General features: G+C 44.8%; 1 protein-coding gene across 1 annotated transcript in view; it reads right to left on the minus strand.

The window, feature by feature from the left end:
* LOC134343539 (ras association domain-containing protein 8-like) overlaps window positions 1-14,127 on the minus strand; it is an 82,005-nt gene extending 67,878 nt beyond the window's left edge. The window contains exon 1 of the mRNA XM_063042285.1: window positions 13,832-14,127. The gene's annotated coding sequence lies outside the window, so the exon portion shown is untranslated. The remainder of the gene's footprint in view (window positions 1-13,831) is intronic.
* Between the last annotated feature and the right edge of the window lie 1,173 nt (window positions 14,128-15,300).

The following is a 15,300-nucleotide window of genomic DNA, read 5'->3' on the forward strand; positions in this document are numbered from 1 at the left end:
ACTCCGAGGTCCTCTCCTACACTGGACTTCCCAATATGTTCATGCTTTTAAGACAACACAGACTGCGCTGGCTGGGCCACGTCTGTCATATGAAGGATGGTAGACTGCCAAAGGACATCCTCTACAGAGAACTAGCAACAGGCAAGAGGAACGTTGGTAGACCCCAGCTTCGCTTCAAGGACCTCTGCAAGCGTGACATGAAAGCCTTAAAAATCAACACAGAGTGCTGGGAGGATACAGCAGATGACCGCAACAAATGGCGAGGTACTCCTCAGCAATACCTAGAGCAAGGCGAAAGAGTGATCCAGAGTCAGTCTGAGGAGTGGAGAGCTAAACGGAGAGCACAGTGGACAACAATTCCACGACACCCTACACATGCAGCAACCGTGGCAGAGCCTGCCGTCCCAGGATCAGCCTCAGTAGCCACAGACGATGCTGCTCGACAAACCAGTGACTACCAGAGGTGCAGAATCCATGGTCGACTGCGACCGACGGAGCCACACACAGCTGATTGATGTCAGAGGTGGAGCTGGTGGTGTGTGAGGTAGAGTGAGGCAGGCTGTACCATAGCCCCTGTGCATACATGACAATAAACTCCACTTTTCACTTTGACTCGAAAACTGGGTGGTGGGGTGGAGATTCGTCTCTACCAAAGGAGGTGTAAGTTGCGCCTTCCCTCCACTAGCCTGCAGATCACCTTGGGCAAGCTGTAGCACCTGCTTATCCCCATGATCAGGGTCATGTGAAACCATGGGAGCTGGTGGTGGATGGTCGTATGAGCAGGTGGTGCATATCACAAGTCCTGGTTATGTGACCACTGATACCAGGCAGGCAATCTCTGAAGAGTATTGATAATGGCTGGAGATCACCTGTCTTGTAAAGGCACTTCCCAGAAGAAGACAATGGCCGCACTTCTGTTGGAAAATTTGCCAAGAACAATCATGGTCATGGGACCATGATCGCCCACGTCACACGGCACAGCACATAATGATGGTGAGAAAACTGGATGCAATGTTCAACTTAATCCTTGTGTAGGGTATGTCAAGAAAAGCCTGTGAAAGAATATTGGAGGAGAAACTGGTTTCAGTAGTAAGAGGATGAGTGACCAGACAACAATTATTGAAATTACACCGAGAGGTATTATGAACTGGAATGCATTATGTGAAAGGATTGTGGAAGCTTTATTACCTTTGAAGAAAAATTTGGAATGCAAATGAACGGCAACCTCTGCCAGCACAACACCCTCTTCCTTTAGTAGACAGTACAAGTCTAAGGTTCAATATTGGGTACAGACCCTGCCCGTCCGATGTGATGGCCTTGGTGAAACTGTGCTGTTTTAGCAACAGCAAGCACCTGGGAAAGCATTCTCCCTCAATCCATCCTGAGTTGTATCTCTGCGTGTCTGCTGCATGTTAAAATGACAGGCCAGCCTGCAAGTACCGACAGGCAGGCGTTCACTGCATGTGGACTGTGGAATGCTTTCTGAAACGGGACCAGGCCTTGTCTCTGCCCTCCCCCTTCCACCAGGTGAACAGGGCCTCCGGTTCCAGCTAATAGTCAGCTGCAGCCCTCCCGAACACCACCTCGTCCGCCCCTCCCAACACACACCCCTCCACTTATACTCGGGGGGATAATATATGGACCATTGCATTTTCTAATGGCTCAAGAGTCATGGTGAGTTGAAGAGGATCTGTCTTGTATCTGAGCTTTTAAACTTTAAAGGGCACACACATAGCAGTTGTAAAGATTATCAGCAGCCTGCAATGGAAAGCAAGCAGTGCAGACATACTTGAGGTGTGATCAGATTAAAGGACCTGATCTCCTGTGCAAAAGTAGGGTTTCATTGCCATCGGAGTTCCTGGGGTCTGCATTTCTTCAAGAGTGAATTTGCATTTGGACAGTGCAATGTGAACTGTATGGGCTGTTGTAATGTTAAAACCACAAAACAGATTAGAAGTACTGATAACGTGAGGAAGGTCAATCAACACGTCTTAATTGATCCATTCAGAACTGACCCTGTTGACCTTTCCATTACCACAGGTAATCAATTGCAGGCTTTTTGACTTCACCAACTATCTTCAGTTGCCATGTGTAAGATCACTCCTAGAGTAAAGCACTTCCTGTCAGACATAAACAATTATTGTTTAATGGTCCAGAGCTGCATTTACTTGTTCTAAACATGAGAAATTCTGTAAGCGCTGGAAATACAAAGCAACACAACGCTGGAGGAACTCAGCAGGTCAGGCAGCACCTGCGGAAATGAATGAACAGTCAACGTTTTGGGCTGAGATTCTTCGGTCCAAAATATTGACTGTTTATTCATTTCCATAGATGTGGCCTTACCTGCTGAGTTCCTCCAGAATTCTGTATGCATTGCTTGCTCCAGGTAACGTGTATGGTAATATTATGGGTGATGCTTTCCCCCACACTATTTCTCCGTTGTGTGGAACAGCTTGTAGAGCTGCGCACGCATGACACATGTTTTGAATTCTGACCTTGGCTGCTGGCTGTGTGGAGCTTGTACCATGTGACCACGCAGGGTTCCTGCGGTTCTGTTTTCACACTCACTCAAAAGATGTGTAAATTGGTAAGTTAATTGGCTGAAGATTTCCTCCAGTATATTCTGGGGAGGATAAAATATAGGACAAATGTAGGATTGGTGTAGATGGTCAGTATGGACTTGATGGACAGAAAGAACCTGTTTCCATCTCTCTGTGGCTCAGTCATCCATCCTGTTGTCTCTCTCCTCCCACAACTTGCTGGGGACCAGGACTAAGGATCCGTTCAGGAAGCAGTCTGGCAATAGAAGTATAATGATGGTATGAACTTTTAATTCTCCTTCTGGTAAAAAAAACCCTGCCCCTTCCTTCTTGTTCTATTCCCCACGCTGGCCTCCTGTCTCTTCTCTTCACCTGCCGGTCACCTCCCTGGTGCCCCTCCTACTTCACTTTCTCCCATGGTCCACTCACATCAGATTTCTTCTTCTCCAGCCCTTTACCTTTCTTCTCCTGGCTTCACCTATTATCTTCTAGCTATCATCCTTTCTCTCCCCCCAACTTTTCATTCTGGAATTTTCTCCCTTTCTTTTCAGTCCTGAAGAAGGGTCTCAGCCTGAAACGTCAACTGTTTACTCTTTTCTATAAGTGCTGCCTGGCTTGACAAGTTCCTCCAGCATTTTATGTGTTTTGCTTTGGATTTCCAGCATCTGCAGGATCTCTTGTGCAAAAAGAAGTACAATGCTAGCTACTGAAAAAAGATAAAAAGGTCTTTAAAGATCACCTGTATATTGAAACAGAGTGAAATGCATCAAGTCAAATCAGTGAGGATTTTGCTGGGCAGCCTGCAATTGCCATTAATTTTCTGCTGCCAACATAGCTTACCCACCTAACTGTAGATTTTTGGAAGGTGGAGGTATCTGGAGCACACAGAGGAAAGTCAAGTTGTCATATGATGTAAGCAATTATGGTCTTTGACCATAATTGTTCTTGGCAAAATTTTCTGTGGAAGTAGTTTGCCATTGCCTTCTTCTGGGCAGTGTCTTTACCAGACAGGAGAACCCAGCCATTATCAATACTCTTCAGAGATTGTCTGCCTGGTGTCAGTGGTCACATAACCAGGACTTATGATATGCACCATCTGTTCATACGGCCGTCCACCACCTGCTCCCATGGCTTCATGCGACCCTGATTGGGAGGCTGAGCAGGTGCTGCGCCTTGCCCAAGGGTGACCTGTAGGCTAGCAGAGGGAAGGAGCACCTTACACCTCCTTTGGTAGACTTGTATCTCCACCCTGCCACCCAAACATTGAGGAAGAACAAGGTAAAAATGTATGGAATGCAAAATACAGCTACAGAGGAAGGGCAGTGCAGGTAAACAATATGATGCAAGATCAAAATGAGGTAGCTTGTGAAATTAAGATTCCATCTTATCAATTTTAAATTCTTATAACAGCAGGGTTGATCCAAGTGATCCGTGCTTTCGGACCAGTGTATCTTCTGCCCCGTGGAAGAGGGGAGAAGAGAGAACATCTGGGATGGGTGATGTCTATGTCTTTGATTATGCTGACTGTTTTATTGAGGCAATGAGAAGTGTAGATAGAACAGGAATTGCAGGACACACTCAGCGTCATAAAGTCAGAGACTAACACAGTGCGGGAACAAGCTCTATAATCAACCCATTAATGATCGGCTGAAAACCTCTACGTCTGCATTATCTGTGTTTCACTTCACCCTGGTGCTGCCTGGACTGCTGAATGATTCCCCTAACTTCTATTTTTATTACAATATTGATTGGTCCAGGTAGCCAAAGCAAATTAGTGAAAAGCAAATTAATTGAAATGCCAATCACATTACGCAAGCAATTGGTGACAATCATTAAATGGAATGATTTTATCTTAAACACCAGAAAGTCTGCTAGTCTGCTGGAAATCCACAGCAACACACACAAGGAACTCAGCAGATCAGGCAGCATGTGTTGAAATGAACACAGTCAATGTTTTGAGCTGAGACCCCTTGTCAGGACTGGAAAAGAAAGTGGACGATGTCAGAATAAAGAGGTGAGGGGGGCGTGGAGGCGAATAGCTAGAAGGTGAGGGTAAAAAAGATAAAGGAGAGGAAGGGAGATAAATTACCAAAAAAACCTTGAGGAGGCCCTTATCAAGGGCCTCATGAATTCAATTGCCCAATTTAAAGCAGGACATTAAAGTGATCATAGTCTGTCCTGACGAAGGGTTTCAGCCCAAAACCTTGACTGTTCACCCTTTTCCTCCAGCATTTTGTGTGTGTTGCTTGGATTCCAGTACCTGCAGATTTTCTCTTGCTTGATAATCATTTGCAGGTCTTTAGTAAAGACATTTCAATGCAAAAATCATATGGTAATTTCTGAAGCAATTGTAAAAACTACAGGGCATGACCGAGTAAAGTCAGCAAAAAAAAGATAATGATTCAGGAATAAATTTACACTTCTACATGACACATAGAATTTATTAGGAGAAAATGAATGCCGTGTCAAAATCTGTCCGATCTGTTTTGATGCTTTCTAACAACCTAACAGAATGTTGATCACACGCTGGGATCAACATGTTTAGCTCTGATAACTATTATCATATGAAGGACGCTCAGAGATAATTATGTTACATGGAGGGTAAAACATACAAGACAAAATATTCCTTTAAATTTTGTCATCAAGGGTGTATAATACGCATGGGCTACGGGGGAGGAGTGAAGGTTGTATCACAGAGGCACAGCTCTAATTGTAGCTGCCTCGTTGCCTTGGCAATCTTATCCTGACCTTGTGTCCTGTCTGTGTACAGATTGCGCACTCTTCCTGTGACTGGGTGGAGTTCCCATGACCTTCCCAAAAACCTGCGGATTAGAAAGTTAATTGGCCACTTTAGGTTTCCCTCCGGTACAGGTGGGTGGAGAGTGAGGACAAGTGAGAAGAGAATAGGTTACAGGGAAATAGCAGGCTATAGTATGAATGGGAGTCCTCCTAAGGGCTGGCACAGACTTGATGGGCTGAATAGACTCTTAATGTCAAAGGGAAGTTATGTAATACAAGTAAGGTATTACTGAATAGACCCACAGATGAGTCGAAGTTCTATCCTTCATGTACCTTGCAATTTTTGGGAGGCTGGGTAGGTAGGTAGGTGCTGCTATCTGACGATGGAGATACCTTTATTAATGTGTTTTTATGTATTTTATTTGATACAGTGTAGAATAGGACAATTTACAATGACCAATTAACCGACCAATCTTTGGACTGTGGGAGGAAACTGGAGCACCCAGAGGAAACCCACTTGGTCACGGAGAGGACATACAAGCTCTTTACAAGCAGTGGCGGAAATTGAACCGGGGTCGCTGGTACTGTAAAAGTGTTGTGTTAACAAGTACTCTACTGTGCTGCCCGAAATTTAGGGGATGGACAATTGGAAAAGAGGTGTACTTAAAGGATCAAGGAATGGTTTTGAGTTCGCAGGGTGTGATAAGGGCTGGCACCGGGCATGTGGGGAAGGGTGTAGAAATTAAAGGAGGATTAAACAAGCCCCCAGAAGTGGGCTAGAAACTTGTCGGGCAGGGTCCCTTTCTGTCCTCTGAAAACAGCCTCACACACACTCTGAAGATCTTGTTGCACTCGTGCTCCAACATGTGTGAATGAAATTTTATCAAAAATCAAACTAATCAGAATAAAAAATAAATATACAAAAATAGAAACAGTGAAAAAACCTTTGCATTTGTGGTCAATGTATTCAATAGTGTTTACTTTGTTGCATTTTCAATATTTTAGTAGTATTTGAGTAATATTGTAAATATATTGTTTGAGTCAGCATTCTTGTTCATTTAAGTAATTCATTACAGCTTATATGTATAAATACATGAATTGCATATGTCATCACACTACCATGTGATACACACGCACCTCATTTAAAGTAAAGACTCACATTCCCAGCTCTCTTCATTTCCTTTGAATTAGTTTAATGTTTTGAAGCTACAAAGCATAACACACTTATTTTCTTTTGAAACCATAGTACCATAGGTACTCATGTGGCCCCCTGGAATGATAAACTATTTCAATGCTTGAGTGGCATTCCCATCTGAAACAACCCCTCCCTGTGAGGAAGCAGAAGGAGCCAACACTGTGGGCCTTTCCTTCAGTGCATCCCTCAGCTTGCACTCCAGCAGCCGAGACTGTGTTAGTCGGCCGAATTTCCTAAAGGACATGTCTCTGTGCTTGAAGACCAGCAAGTTTCAGGCAGACCAACGGGCGTCTTTCATCGAGCGAATGACCTTCCAGCAACATTTGATGTCTGTCTTGGTGTGTGTCCCTTGAAGCAGCCCGTAAATCAGTCTTTTGTTATGCAGCTGCTGGAGGTAAACTGAGACAAGGGCCCTCGCACCTGTCTCCACATCCACAGTCTGCAAAGGGGTGGGTGACTGTTTCTCCCTATGGGGATGCAGATCCCAGGCATGATGGCTAGGTGTGCATTACTGGCTGGTGGGAAGCCATTGTTCACATCACGGCTCCACCATCTCTATTCACATTAGATAAACGGAGAGCTCCAAAGAAAGATTGCAGACTTATCAGTAGTCTTCAAAGTTCCACTACTTTTCACCTGTTATTGAAATTAATGGGTTTCAATAGGTAAAATCACTAAAAATACACATAGCCTACAATTCTTTACAAGGAACACAACATCTGCCATTTAGACCATAAGGCCAAAAGATATAGGAGCAGAATTGGGCCATTTGGCCCATCGAGTCTGCTCTGTCATTTCATCATGCCTCACTCTCCTGCCTTCTCCCCATATCCCTTCATGTCCTGAATAATCAATAATCTACCAACCTCTACCTTAAATACACCCAATGACTTGACCCCTGCAGCTGCCAGTGACAACATACTCCACAGATTCACCACTCACTGGCTAATTCTGAATGTGAATATGGCAAATTTCTTACACTACAAATTTTCTAAGACTTCACATTAGTTGTAATAAACTGGGGGTATTCTGAATCATATGAGGCTCCTTATCTTTCTAAACGCTACAGAGCCTGCATTTTGTTGAGTGGAGAAGACAGATTGTTCATTAATTGTACAGGGTGGGTACTTCCGGAGAAACAAGCCTGTGATCACTCACTGGAACAGCTGTGAGATGTTGATTTTCTTTTAACAAGCAACATAATATGTTTGAGTTTGCAAAATTAATGACATTAATTAGTGGATGGGGGAAGCAGTCAGGGTAAATATGGACCTGGCCTGTGAACAAGCAATCACTCTGACCCTCTTCCTAATGTCCCGTGAAACTCTTCATTGCGGACAGCATACAAAAAGGCTTATTTCTGAGTTTCACCTGCTTGTAGCTCTGACTGGTAGATCACTAACACTACAGTACTGTGCAAAAGTCTTAAGCACATATATATAGCTAAGACCTTTGCACTGTACTGTATTTGTCAGCATAGGGTGGAGAGCAAGTATGTAAATTTCAATGTCAGGAATGGTGAGGGGGGAGTGCTGTGGGGGCGGGAGGGTTGGGTGGATTTGGGACAGGTGGCAGATAAGGAGTGCCAGGGGCAGAGGGTGATGCGGGTGCAGACATATCCAGCCCTGAGATGTCAGACAAGGTTATTTGATTACAAACAATTGGTTTATTGATCATTACAGAATGTCTCTCTGGTACTTCCCACTCCCTCTCCTCTTTCCCCAATCATGATTCCCCTCTCCTTTACTTTTCTATCAAGAATTAGGCTTGGTTCCTCATGATTTATCTCCCTTTGATGCCACCCTCAAGCCAACACTTCTCCCACCCCAAATGTCTTCCTTTACCCTGGTCATTCACCACGTGGGCAAGGGTTCGGAGCTGCCTCACTGGAGTGAAAAGAACTCTGTCAAAGAGTAGCCCTGCCTCTGCCACTCCTCATGGGTATACAGCACAAATTCAGGGCATAATCCCGCGTGCTATTTCAAGTTCCTGAAACCACGTTTGTCTTATACTCAAAGTGTGGCAATTTCTCACCAAACACAGCAGTCAATAAGCAGAAAAATATTCTGCCATGATTCCTGGTCCTTCACCTGTCTGACCTTTACTGCAAAGTCTGCTGGCCATTCAACTTTAGATTTTAAGTGTCCTTGACCTAAAACATTAACAGATACTGCCTAGCATGCTAAGTGTTTCTAGCATTTTCTGTTTTTCTTCCACATATACGAAGTTTGCATCATTTTCATTTGATTGTTGTGTCATTTCAGCAGGAACAGTACATTGGCTGGGAATAAATAATTGTCTTCTGGAGCTGCCTGGCCCCAAGGACATCTCATTCCCTCCAAATGCCCCTTCCTTCAACCCAATGAAATATGGATATCTTCTCCAGTGGCTCCAAGTTCATCTGGAGCAGATGGTCATGGTCTGAAGTGCTTAAACTTTAATCTGACCCCACCATTGGTTAAACTACAGAACAGGATGAGCTGCTTAAGGGGGGGAGCTCCCAGGAGAGCGAGATGTGATTTGGAAAGCGGCAAGAAATCCAGTTGGGGGACACTGTTAATGATGACAAGCAGGCATGGCTGGTGTGTAAACCTGGAAATGTGCGCACAGCTCACCTGAAAGGCTCTTTGGATCTGCACACGTTAAAGCAAGAGGGGCTGATGCAAACAGGATATTGACTGGTCTTATCAGAATGTAAGCCAAGAAGCAAAGGAAGCTGCTCACTCCCTTATTCCTGTTCGACATTCACGGCTGGTCTCTGACCTCGGCACGACTTCCCTGCAGTAACCTCACATCTTTTCATTCCCTCAATATATTTTTTTTGAAAAGCCAATCAACCTTTCCTTTGGATGTACTCAATAATCTGAGCCTTCGCATTCCCCTGAGGTAGAGATGGACTATCCTCTGGGTAAAGAAGTTTCTTCTCATCTCAGTCTGAGTAGCCAATCCATTATTTTCAGACAACAGGCCCAACCTGCATTATGCTTCCTTGTGTAACAAATTTTAACTCCCCCCTCTGGATTTAGATGACCTTCATTGTTTCAGCCTTGAAGCCTACTGTGTCAATTCTTCCAACAGATATAGGCAATTTCGTCAGGAAAATTCACTGTCTCAGGGTAAAATTACCACTCTTATGGCAGTGACTAAGTCCTGAGATTTTCTACACATCAACACTGCAGAAGAAATGCAACATTTCAGGAAGATGTCTCACTGCCAGCTTCTGAAGAGGACTTAAGGATGGACAATATATCTTGAGCCACAGACGGCGATGTCCTGATCCCCAAAACCTGATTAAAATAGAGGGTGGAGGCGAATTTGACATAAATGCACACAGTACAGAGAGGTACTCCTGTGTAAACACACACAGGACAGAGAGGTACCCCTGTGTAAACACACACTGTACAGAGAGGTACCCTTGTGTAAACACACACTGTACAGAGAGGTACTCCTGTGTAAACACACACTGTACAGAGAGGTACTCCTGTGTAAACACACTGTACAGAGAGGTACTCCTGTGTAAACACACAGAACGGAGAGGTACTCCTGTGTAAACACACAGTACTGAGAGGTACCCCTGTGTAAACACGCACAGAACAGAGAGGTACTCATGTACAGAGAGGTACTCCTGAGTAAACACACACAGAACAGAGAGGTACTCCTGTGTAAATACACACTGTACAGAGAGGTACTCCTGTGTAAACACACAGAACAGAGAGGTACTCCTGTGTAAACACACACTGTACAGAGAAGTACTCCTGTGTAAACACACACTGTACAGAGAAGTACTCCTGTGTAAACACGCACAGTAGAGAGGTACTCCTGTGTAAACACACAGTACTGAGAGGTACCCCTGTGTAAACACGCACAGAACAGAGAGGTACTCATGTACAGAGAGGTACTCATGTACAGAGAGGTACTCCTGAGTAAACACACAGTACAGAGAGGTACTCCTGTGTAAACACACAGAACGGAGAGGTACTCCTGTGTAAACACACACAGGACAGAGAGGTACTCCTGTGTAAACACACACTGTACAGAGAAGTACTCCTGTGTAAACACGCACAGTAGAGAGGTACTCCTGTGTAAACACACAGTACTGAGAGGTACCCCTGTGTAAACACGCACAGAACAGAGAGGTACTCATGTACAGAGAGGTACTCCTGAGTAAACACACAGTACAGAGAGGTACTCCTGCGTAAACACACACAGGACAGAGAGGTACTCCTGTGTAAACACACACAGAACAGAGAGGTACTCCTGTGTAAATACACACTGTACAGAGAGGTACTCCTGTGTAAACACACACTGTACAGAGAAGTACTCCTGTGTAAACACGCACAGTAGAGAGGTACTCCTGTGTAAACACACAGTACAGAGAGGTACTCCTGTGTAAACACACACAGTAGAGAGAGGTACTCCTGTGTAAACACACAGAACAGAGAGGTACTCCTGTGTAAACACGCACAGAACAGAGAGGTACTCATGTACAGAGAGGTACTCCTGAGTAAACACACAGTACAGAGAGGTACTCCTGTGTAAACACACACAGTACAGAGAGGTACTCCTGTGTAAACACACAGAACAGAGAGGTACTCCTGTGTAAATACACAGTACAGAGAGGTACTCCTGTGTAAACACACACAGTACAGAGAGGTACTCCTGTGTAAACACACAGTACAGAGAGGTACTCCTGAATAAACACACAGTACAGAGAGGTACTCCTGTGTAAACACACACAGAACAGAGAGGTACTCCTGTGTAAACACACAGAACAGAGAGGTACTCCTGTGTAAATACACAGTACAGAGAGGTACTCCTGTGTAAACACACACAGAACAGAGAGGTACTCCTGTGTAAACACACAGTACAGAGAGGTACTCCTGTGTAAACACACAGTACAGAGAGGTACTCCTGTGCAAACATGCACAGTAGAGAGAGGTACTCCTTTGTAAACACACAGAACAGAGAGGTACTCCTGTGTAAACACACACAGAACAGAGAGGTACTCCTGTGTAAACACACAGAACAGAGAGGTACTCCTATGTAAACACGCACAGAACAGAGAGGTACTCATGTACAGAGAGGTACTCCTGAGTAAACACACAGTACAGAGAGGTACTCCTGTGTAAACACACACAGTACAGAGAGGTACTCCTGTGTAAACACACACAGAACAGGGAGGTACTCCTGTGTAAACACACACTGTACAGAGAGGTACTCCTGTGTAAACACACACAGAACAGAGAGGTACTCCTGTGTAAACACACACAGAACAGAGAGGTACTCCTGTGTAAACACACAGAACAGAGAGGTACTCCTGTGTAAACACGCACAGAACAGAGAGGTACTCATGTACAGAGAGGTACTCCTGAGTAAACACACAGTACAAAGAGGTACTCCTGTGTAAACACACACAGTACAGAGAGGTACTCCTGTGTAAACACACACAGAACAGAGAGGTACTCCTGTGTAAACACACAGTACAGAGAGGTACTCCTGTGCAAACATGCACAGTAGAGAGAGGTACTCCTTTGTAAACACACAGAACAGAGAGGTACTCCTGTGTAAACACACAGAACAGAGAGGTACTCCTATGTAAACACGCACAGAACAGAGAGGTACTCATGTACAGAGAGGTACTCCTGAGTAAACACACAGTACAGAGAGGTACTCCTGTGTAAACACACACAGTACAGAGAGGTACTCCTGTGTAAACACACACAGAACAGAGAGGTACTCCTATGTAAACACGCACAGAACAGAGAGGTACTCATGTACAGAGAGGTACTCCTGAGTAAACACACAGTACAGAGAGGTACTCCTGTGTAAACACACACAGTACAGAGAGGTACTCCTGTGTAAACACACACAGAACAGGGAGGTACTCCTGTGTAAACACACACTGTACAGAGAGGTACTCCTGTGTAAACACACACAGAACAGAGAGGTACTCCTGTGTAAACACACACAGAACAGAGAGGTACTCCTGTGTAAACACACAGAACAGAGAGGTACTCCTGTGTAAACACGCACAGAACAGAGAGGTACTCATGTACAGAGAGGTACTCCTGAGTAAACACACAGTACAAAGAGGTACTCCTGTGTAAACACACACAGTACAGAGAGGTACTCCTGTGTAAACACACAGTACAGAGAGGTACTCCTGTGCAAACATGCACAGTAGAGAGAGGTACTCCTTTGTAAACACACAGAACAGAGAGGTACTCCTGTGTAAACACACACAGAACAGAGAGGTACTCCTGTGTAAACACACACTGTACAGAGAGGTACTCCTGTGTAAACACACACAGTACAGAGAGGTACTCATGTACAGAGAGGTACTCCTGAGTAAACACACAGTACAGAGAGGTACTCCTGTGTAAACACACACAGTACAGAGAGATACTCCTGTGTAAACACACACAGAACAGAGAGGTACTCCTGTGTAAACACACACAGAACAGAGAGGTACTCCTGTGTAAACACACTGCACAGTGAGGTACTCCTGTGTAAACACACTGCACAGAGAGGTACTCCTGTGTAAACACACACTGTACAGAGAGGTACTCCTATACCCACAGCCTAAAAGCTTCCCACAGTCTTCCCACTTACACCAATCACCTGATATTCACTTTATAGACAATCCCACAAGCACCAAACCCTTTTCCTCAGTTTGAGGTTAACCATTCTTCACCCTGCATCCCAATGAAGCAGTGTATGACTCAATCTGTGCTCCTGTACCTCCCAACAATGCGCAGCATTCAGTCTGTCTCCTGCCATTTCTCATTAAGCCTGTGCTTCCCATTAAATCAATGTGGTGTTCTGCTTGTGTTTCACCATGTTCTTGTTGCAGTACACATAGACATTCCAGTCAGCAACATCATATGTGTCACACACAAAATACTGGAGGAACTCGATCGGTCAGGCGGCATCTATGAGGATGAATAAACAGTTGATATTTCAGGCCGAGACCCTTCTCCCAGTCCTGAAGAAGGGTTTCAGCCTGAAAAGTTGACAGTTTTGTTCATTTGCACAGATGCTACCTGACCTGCTGAGTTCCTGCAGCATTATCTGTGTGTTAACTTTGGGTTTCCAGCATCCGCAGAATTTCTCATGTTTATCATACATGCCACTGCAACTCCAGCACCTCCTTTACAACCTTGTTAAGCACTTTATGAGAAAATTAAATCTTAAACATTTTGCAGTGATCCAAATATTGGCAATATTTTCAGACATACAATGAAAACTGTCTTTCCAGTCGGGAGACTGAAATCCCTTTCGGTCCGAACCTTGTAAATAAATGGGATGCGTTTTACCAAGAAGAGATTTTTTAGAATGACATGCTGTCTGTACCTACCCGGCGTGCTGAGAGTCCCAGGAGAGATCTCTTCACAATGTTAGGCTATCCAGCCGGTGAACTGACAGGCGAAGAGGGCTCAACTTGAAGGTCTGGCTCTGTGACGGGCTCCTTCTCTGTGTGACTGCAGTGTGGCACAACTGTTCCACACTGACTACTGCCATGTACCCTTGATGCAGCAGAGAGAATCCTAGGCTGCAGCCATGACCAGGGATAATCAGCAGCTTCCTCATTTATTTAAGAGCTTCACTAACCCCTCAGCTCACCCTGCTCTGTGCAGCAAGGTGGCTCCTATAGAGCTGACATTTAGTGAAGAGAGAACTATCTGAACTAAATGCCTGTTGTGTCTGCGACCGGGGCTGAGGTGGTTTGCTGGCTTAAAGCCAGTTGCACGCATTCAATCCAGTGACAGTAGTGGGTTGGCCCGCAAGAGTAATTAGCAGGAATTACAGATTGAGAGCGCTCCCTTCTGCAGCCTAAACAGGAATAAACGGCCTTAACCCATTAAGTACTCTGACTGTGCTTTATCAGTAAAATGAGGTGGGCAATCTAATTGCATTTGTTAACCCTTTCTGTGCTGAACCATTGGCCCACACTGGGATGTAGGAAGATTAAAGATGCCTTCTCGGGGTAGATGTGAGCCTGATTTAGGGGCCTGGGACCAAGGAGAATAAGGAGTAGGACTGTTCAGAGCTGACACGAGCAATTTCTTCATGTTGAAGGTGGTGAATATTTGGAAGCCTATGCGAGCTCATTTGTTGTATCAGTTCTACAGATAGATAGACTTCTGGAGATTAAGGGCACCAGAAATTGGAATTATTATAGAAAGAAGGAGTGGATCTGGTGAGAGCATCCTGCAACGAGTCACCAGACCCCAGTGCCGTTCCGCTGAACGGATGTGGGGAGGGCAACAAAAATGGTAGAAGTCAAAATTAGAAATGCAGACGCTGAATATCTAAAAACAAACAGAACAGGCGTGAAGTGCTGATGAAGGTTCTTTGACCTGAAGCATTCATTGACTCTGTTTCTCTTCCACAGATGAGCACTGACGTGCTGAATGTTTCCAGCACTTCTGGATTTCATTGCAAGGGAATGTGATGTTGATGGAGATCAGCCCCCACCTTGCTAAATAGTAAAGCAGGTACGTAGGGCCGGATGAATTAAATCCTGCTTTTATTTACTATGTTATGTGAACACAGGGGTGGCCACGGGATTGCTTTGAGTCGGTCAAGGACATGTTCAAGGCTCATCAGAAGATCTGAATGAGTACCCCATGGTGTTATGGACTTTATATCATTCAGTATTCCTCAACCAGAAGTCCTGGATGAACCAAGAGGTCGCAATCTGATGAGGGCCACGTCAGTGGTGTTCAGGTCTGCCAACCAAGTAAAGTACAAGAGATCCAGGTACGATCACCAGAAAGCCATCTCACATATGAAGTGGCAATTCCAGATTAAACTTGAATCACC

Source organism: Mobula hypostoma, chromosome 3 (genome assembly GCF_963921235.1).
Source record: "Mobula hypostoma chromosome 3, sMobHyp1.1, whole genome shotgun sequence".
Classification (NCBI taxonomy): Eukaryota; Metazoa; Chordata; class Chondrichthyes; order Myliobatiformes; family Myliobatidae; genus Mobula; species Mobula hypostoma.